Below are 7,406 nucleotides of genomic sequence, written 5' to 3'. Positions count from 1 at the left end.
TAAAATTTGCAGGGGGGGTGGGCGGAGCCCCAACAAAAACTTTGAAAAATGCTTATTTACTTGCTAAATTTTTTTGTGTATTACTTACTTTTTGTTTTTATCTGCAGTCTCCATGCAGTACTTCAGCTGCTGTCTGACATGTGTAGTTGGGTTGTGTTCTTTGTAGTTTCAGCAAAGTACATTTTCGCTTTTTTTTAAATTATGGTCATTTTGTCTCAAAAAAATAAATTTCGATTATGTAGTATTTTGATCTACTGAACTAGATTCGATTCAGAGAAGGAAACACTGATTATTAATAGCTATTATTCTCACTAACTATTTGAAATGTCGGTACCTGCTAGAACGAGTCCTGATATATATGGAGACTGAATGGCCAAAGGAAAGGACTTACAAACACTAAGTCTGACATGCTATTTCTCAGAATATTTATTTATTTATTCATTCATTCATTTATTTATTGACATTTCTTGACCAGGAAAGTCCACTGGGTCCAGAACCTATTTTCAGTGGAGGACAGAGAGAAAAGCTCCGTTTACAAAATCCAAAATGTATACTAGACAATATAATATATTCGGCAACATTCAACCTTTCAAATAGATACATCAAGAAGAATATTTTTTTATACAGTTCTATGGTCTATATGATTTTCTATAGATTAATAAGATAGTGAGCAAATCCAAAAGAACATGTTATATACAGCAGCATATAATGTTTCAATACAAGTACATCAAGAATAAAGATTTTATAGTTTTATGTAGTGTGCAAAGGTTTACATAGTTATTTAGGGTGGTATTGTCATTTTTATTTACACAAGATATGATGTATGCCAGCACAATTGGCCCATTTTGGCAAGCAAATATATGATGAAAATCATATTAACAAAGAAAGAGTTTAATTGTTTTTGATAGGAGATCTGCTGTTTTGAAGTGTTGATCAAAGTTTAAGGTGATCTACAGTTTCATAGGCAGGGGCATACTGATTTATGATGCAAATGATGCCTTAAAGTGAGCTTAGTGTTTTAATGATTCCAACTGTGTGAAAGAGGGCAGCAAGGCATTCCATAGCTTAGGAGTACAAGCTTTCTCCTGCCCTTTTGTTGGCTTTGGAAACCTTTAGGACTTCCTTGTTAGTGTATCAAAGGTTTCTGGTGGGAGTATAGAAGTCTAGGATAGAGAGAAGACAGGGGTCATTATCTTTGTTCTATATTAGTTTATGAGATAATGTTATTTGGGTGTAATTAAGGAAATGGGGGAATTTGAGCCATCCTTCATGGCTGGACAATGGTGAGTTTTATATGGAAGTCCAGTGGCAAATTTTGTTGTAGCATGATTGAAGTTTGCTGCTTAGGAATGCAAGTAGATTAGTGAAAAGTAGAAATATTCCCTGTTTTCCAAGGTATGGTGATTTCAGAGTTGATATATATATATATATATATATATATATATATATATATATATATATATATATATATATATATGTGTGTGTAAGTTTGGGTGTATGGAGCACTTGCACACCACATGGGGGTGTAGGGGAGTTGCCCCCCCCCCCTGCAAAAAGAAGTTTAAAGGAGATGATCAATTTTCAAAAGTCATTCTTCTCCTGTGTTTTCTGTCTTTTTTATTTTGACTTGTCAGCACATAGCATTTTGAGTGCTGACATTTCAGTAGGGAGCTGTTATTCTCTTACTTGAGAAGTTGATAGTGTAATATTGTATGACACACTAGTTTAGTATTTAACAGTTATATCTTAACACTGTAAATAAATTATGAAAGTAAGAGGATATCCTATGACATATGAATACTGAATTGTCTTCATATTAATGGGTTAAACATTAATTTGACATATATGTTATATGGCTCTGTCTCCCCAAGTGTTAGTGTCCAGTAAGCCTTGGTTGTAGATTCACTTTGTATCCCACCTTTTTTTCAGGTTTCACCTGAAAATTCAGCATATTTACAGAATATTATACCCCTAGATTTGTATAGTCAGGTGGAGGGTCACATAAAGTTTTATAAGGAATAGTGTAGCACAGCTTAAGGATGAAAGCTGTCTACGATATAACTTGTTGACATGAGTTTAAGTGGCTCACACCATAAATCACTGCTGATACAATTAGCTGCAAGCAGTTATACACAAATTAGGCTGAAGACCTGGAAATTGCAGCAAGATCAAGAGTTTAAGGAAACACTCAATGTTTTAGCATGTCAGGAAGAAGAAGCAATAGATGGAGTTGAAGAATAACAGTGTCTCAAAATAACATGTGTGAAGACTATAAAACTGATATGGGCTTAGCCATCGATGAAAGTAAGCCACATAAGGAAAGCTAGTGGTGGAATGCAGAAGCCCAGACAGTTATCAAAAGAAAGGAGTAATGTAGGAAAATGTGAGAGACAAAAAATATGGCTTAGGATAAGAAGGAATGCTGGCTGGTTAACAAAGATGCTAATAGGCCAACTTTGATAGCAAAGATCAAGGCATCATACACACTTTACCAGCATCTGGAAAGATACTCTAGCAGGTTGCAAGGCAAAGACAAAACTGTAAAGGAGATATTTATCAGGCACCCTTCATAAGGGATACCAGCAACAACCTGCTCACCAATTCACAGGACATCAAAAGGAGATGAAGGTGCACTTCCAGCAGCTTCTGAATGAAGGCAAATCCACAGAAACTGTACTGCCACATTCTCAGCCTGCTGTGAAACAGAAGGAAGAGCCCACCCTACAAGAAGTAACAACAGTGCTAAGGAAAATAAAGTCAGGAAAATCAGCCATCTCAGATGAAGTCACTGATGATATGATCAAGATGTTGGGTGAAGTAGAGGAGAAATTGATCCAGAGGGTTCTCATAGCAGCATGGAGAGAAATGAGCATCTCAGGTGACTGGAAAATAAGCATCCTAATACCAGTGTGCAGGAACAGAGGGGGTATTCACCACTGTAAACAGCGTAGAGGAATCAAACTCCTGTCAAAATTTGTGAAAACGCAGGAGAGGGTGATTAAAAACTAGGATTCAAAATGGGAGATGAGCAGTTAGAATTCAGATCAGAATGCAGCTCATCTGACCAGTGTTTACAGTGAGACAGTTATGGACAAGCTACAGATGAGAAAAGTGTCCAGCTGGGCATTCCCAGACTTGGGAAATCAGATGACAAGATTGTAAGAAAGCTGATTTGACCAGTCCTGAGATAGTTTGAAGTCCAATAAACACTGGCATGAGTATTGCAGGATATTAATAAGAACACTGGTGTGAACAGTGTTTGGACACAGATCGGTTCTAGTGGGAGTGGGTGTGCACCATGGGTAATCTCTGTGCCCACTGCTGTTCATACTGATGGACTACATTAGCAAACATATTGAAAAGGACAGACTCTGAACAAACACTTCAGCAAATGCAAGGGGAATGGAATTCAAACCCAAAGGCACATGGGAGGAAATTCAAAATAAACAAGACAGTTTTCATGGCAGCTAATGGTTAAAAATCAGAAGAAGCTGAAAACCTGATCTTACAGGAAAAATAGTGGAACAGGATAACAGCTTCAGGTAGCTCATATATGTGGTAGAGAAGGGAAGTCTGAATGAGGAGGTCAAACCTACAATCAGAGAAGTTGAAGGCAACCATCACAGAGTCTCATTGCATGACAGAAAGATGCTAAAGAAGCTGAAAATTAAAGTGAGGTCACTGCTGAAATGATCAAGATGTTGGATCAACAGTTGTGTGATCAGTATTACTATATGGTACAGAAATCTGGGCAGTGAAGACAGAGCAGTTTAGGAAGCTAGAGGTTAAAGTGATAAAGTAAACGTGACAGCTGGTAGGATGCACACTGTAAGACAAAGAAATGATGACATCAGAGCAGAAGCCAAAATGCCTATAATTGCAAAGAAGGTCAAAGAGAACAGATTACAGTGATTCTGGCACATGTGCAGAAAAGCAGAAGACAATCTGGTAAAGAGGATTTGGGAGAGACAGGAAGAAGGCAAGAGGATATGCGGGCATCCATCAAAGAGATGCATGGATTGTGTGGGGGAATATCTGTAACACTCAGGCATGACCATTGAAGAAGGTATGGGAGTGGCTGTAAATTGAGAAAGTTTACAACAGTTGAATCAACACCCAGACCCTAAGCAAAATATGGGGAAAAGGGGTTTAGGAGGATAATGAGTTTGAGTGCTGCAGTTTCTATCGGCATACTTTAAAAACTGAAAAGTCTGTCTATCCTGTCACACTTCCCAGGTTTTCACTCCAAATGGGTGGTTATGCCTTCATGTTACTTCACAATAAAACTAAGTCATCAAAATATGTAGAAAATTACTCATTTTGTACTAAATGCACCAAGTATGATTAAGTGACACATCAATGAGCTGTGCTAAGAGGGTATATGTCTTTCCACACTGTGTAGGAATTAAACCAAGTTGCATCAGCTCACTCCGAGGGAAGTATAGGTTATACATTCCATGTTTATAGCACTGCGCAGCATGTGTTTTTTACAGAGAGTTGCAGAAAAAGAAACATTTATGCTGATTAAGTCAAAGAAAACACTGGAACATGGGGATGATGTGAAACTTTTTAGTAGAGTGGCCATTCTTTACTAGCTAAAGGTTGATGCATTCTGAAAGCTCATGTTGGCTAGATGGTAAAACCTACACTGATTTCATATCACCTCTGTGCTGCATTGTTGAGAGTAACATTACAAACTTTGTCTCTCAAAGATCATATTGAAATTACATATGAATACATTTAAGTTCTGAGTGCACTGTACTGCAGTTTTATCTCATTTACACCTACAGTAATAGTAATGCTGGTTACTGCACTCCCTCAGCATTAGATGTGTGGGCTCTTTTGTGACACTCTAGCCTACATTGCTTGAAAGACAGACCATACACAGTGCTTTTGTTGCAATGTAACATGATTATAGGACCACCTTCATAACATTCAGTGCAGCAGTTAAGTAACTTAAATGTTAAAAATGGATTTTAAGTGAACGTATCAAGCAAAAATTGTACCAAGTGCTCAGCTGAAAAAATATGCACATTTTTATAAATTAGACATATCTACACCTCTACTTTTATATAAGAACAGTTAGGACACCAGTCCAAATGAGTAAATGACAAATAGTGAACCAAAAAAACAACAAAGCTCTTGAAAGCGCAGACATTCCAGTACAAACTTTATTTAACAGATTATGCACTTTCGTCCAGCTAATTCACAGACTACTTTAGAATCAATTACATAACAAAACTACCCCTTTTTAAATCTCCCTCCTAAAAAATCACATGAATTTCTAAACCAACAAAAGGATGAAATATATGTTTGGAAAGAGGTCCATAGGCGGACTGGGTAGAACGTAAACAGACCTTGGGGCAGCTGAGATTAAATGCATGTGTGCCACCAAGTCTCAATGAACAGATTTCAGTAGCTTGTTTCTTAAGACTTTATTCATATGAAGTAAAATGTTTTCATTAGTTTATAGTTTTCGAAGTTTTTTAGGATATATTTAATTTTCCAAATGCATTTTTTAGTATAGCATTTTTTTTTATTTATGGTATGTTATTTAATTGTTCAGCCCTTATTGGTTAAGAAAGTCAAGTGATTTTAAGGAGGAAAATTTAAAAGGGATAGTTTTATTATGAAATCGATTCTGAAGAAAGCTGTGAATTAGCTGGACAAAAGTGCTTAATCTGTTAAAGTTTGTATTGGAGTATCCGAGCTTTCAAGAGCTTTGGTGTTTTTTTGGTTCATAGTTTGTTTCAAGGTTCATAATTTATTGTGGTGTAAATGACAAATATCTCAGTGCAAAAAGTAGACTCTCTAAAGCCAGATTGGCATTTGATGTAATGAATTTGTCAATGTTTGATTTACAGGAACATGCCATGGCAAATCACACAAGTAATAATTGTCATGTACTACTTGGAATCCCTAGGCTACTTCTGAAACACCAGTTCATTCATTATACTGTGGGAACAGCTGTATATGAAGTTAGAACATATTAGTAATCTTTTGGAATAACACACAGACACAAATCTTTTTCATAGTATAAAATGTCATTATATGGATTTAAAATTGCTTTCCATGTTGTCCAGAAAGATGGGAGGGCATAACTATATCAAAAGTCTTGCTTATAACATTCTTTATTTATAATGTAGATCTTAGTTTCTTGTATGACATTTTAGTTTTTTGCATGTTTTATAGAACTGACAACTACTTACTGAAGGTGAATCTAGAAAGCTCTTCACACTGCTGTAATCTCAAATTATCAGAAATGCACAGTATTACGAAATGATTGTCAACCTTTTCTAAATGGTAAGTGCACTTTCCATACCAAAGAAAAAAACTTTTAGTTTTCATATTATTACAAACCCATAACAACTATGGAATATTTAGATATTGAGTGAGCCAGTATTTGAAATCTGAGATTATTACATATATGTTTTTCAAAAATATATTTTAGATAAGTTTGGCATGAAATTTGGGGGAAGGTCCTATTCTATTTATTGTATGCACCTAGCACTGAAGGGAAATTGTGTATTAATGCAACCAGGAGGCCAAAGTATTAATTTCTGTTTGAAAAATTACAACCCATACATGAAATTATAGTTTCCTAAATGTGTACTTATTATTAAAGTAACCAGGACTGAATTATTTCACCTTTACACTGAAATGACTGTTTTAACTTGAAAACCTTTGCCATTATTACGCAGCTGTCATTTTAATCCAAAAGAACTGCCTTCCCTGACATTAAAACAATCATTTCAGTAATTGTGGAGTGGTACCCCACTGAAAACTGTTTACCCATTTTGGATAAAACAAAATATTTAGTCCCTCAGGACCTCATGAGGAGTTAATTCATGACAATAATAAGGTCAGTATTTTTTCTCTTAAGTATTTCATATTGCAATTCAACTGTGGATAGTGGTCTCTGTTTCTGGTCGATGCGTGCCACTTTTGCAGTCAGTGCTTTACTTTTAAAATTTGTATGCTGGATATTAATAAAACTGTAATATTAAAATTGTCTATCATAATGAGTACAGTTGTTCCCGACTGTATGATGTAAGCACATAATAAGAATTGTTCCCCAGTTTATCCCTGAGTATGATACAGGCACTGAGAGTGAAGTCTTGTGTATAATATTTTCTAAATGTCAGGAAAGGCAGTTCTTTGGGATTAAAATGACAGCTGCAGTAATAACGGAAAATGTTTTTGAATTAAAACAGTTGTTTTGGTGTAAAGGTGAAAGAATGCAGTCCTGGTTGCTTTAATACACAAGTCCCATTGAAGAACTCAGAATTTAAACTAAAAAAAGGGATTCACCATCATCTGTTTGCAGTCACTGCTACTTTCCGAAAATAAACTGTGGTAAAATGAATTTCCTCTTCCCAGGCTTTTGAAATATTTTGTAAGACACA

The 7,406-nt window shown here is 35.8% G+C and overlaps 1 protein-coding gene across 2 annotated transcripts in view; it reads left to right on the top strand.

Moving 5' to 3' along the window:
• Positions 1 to 6,197: 6,197 nt before the first annotated feature.
• The window catches only part of PTPN5 (protein tyrosine phosphatase non-receptor type 5), a 772,658-nt gene continuing 771,449 nt past the window's right edge, over positions 6,198 to 7,406 (top strand). For both annotated transcript variants that reach the window (XM_044082854.1, XM_044082853.1), the window contains exon 1: positions 6,198 to 6,303. The gene's annotated coding sequence lies outside the window, so the exon portion shown is untranslated. The remainder of the gene's footprint in view (positions 6,304 to 7,406) is intronic.

This window comes from Protopterus annectens, chromosome 9.part0 (assembly GCF_019279795.1).
Source record: "Protopterus annectens isolate FY-2018-M chromosome 9.part0, PAN1.0, whole genome shotgun sequence".
NCBI classification, from domain to species: domain Eukaryota; kingdom Metazoa; phylum Chordata; order Ceratodontiformes; family Protopteridae; genus Protopterus; species Protopterus annectens.
The sequence above is the reverse complement of the archived record's forward strand: the minus strand, read 5'-3'. Positions and strand labels throughout refer to the sequence as shown.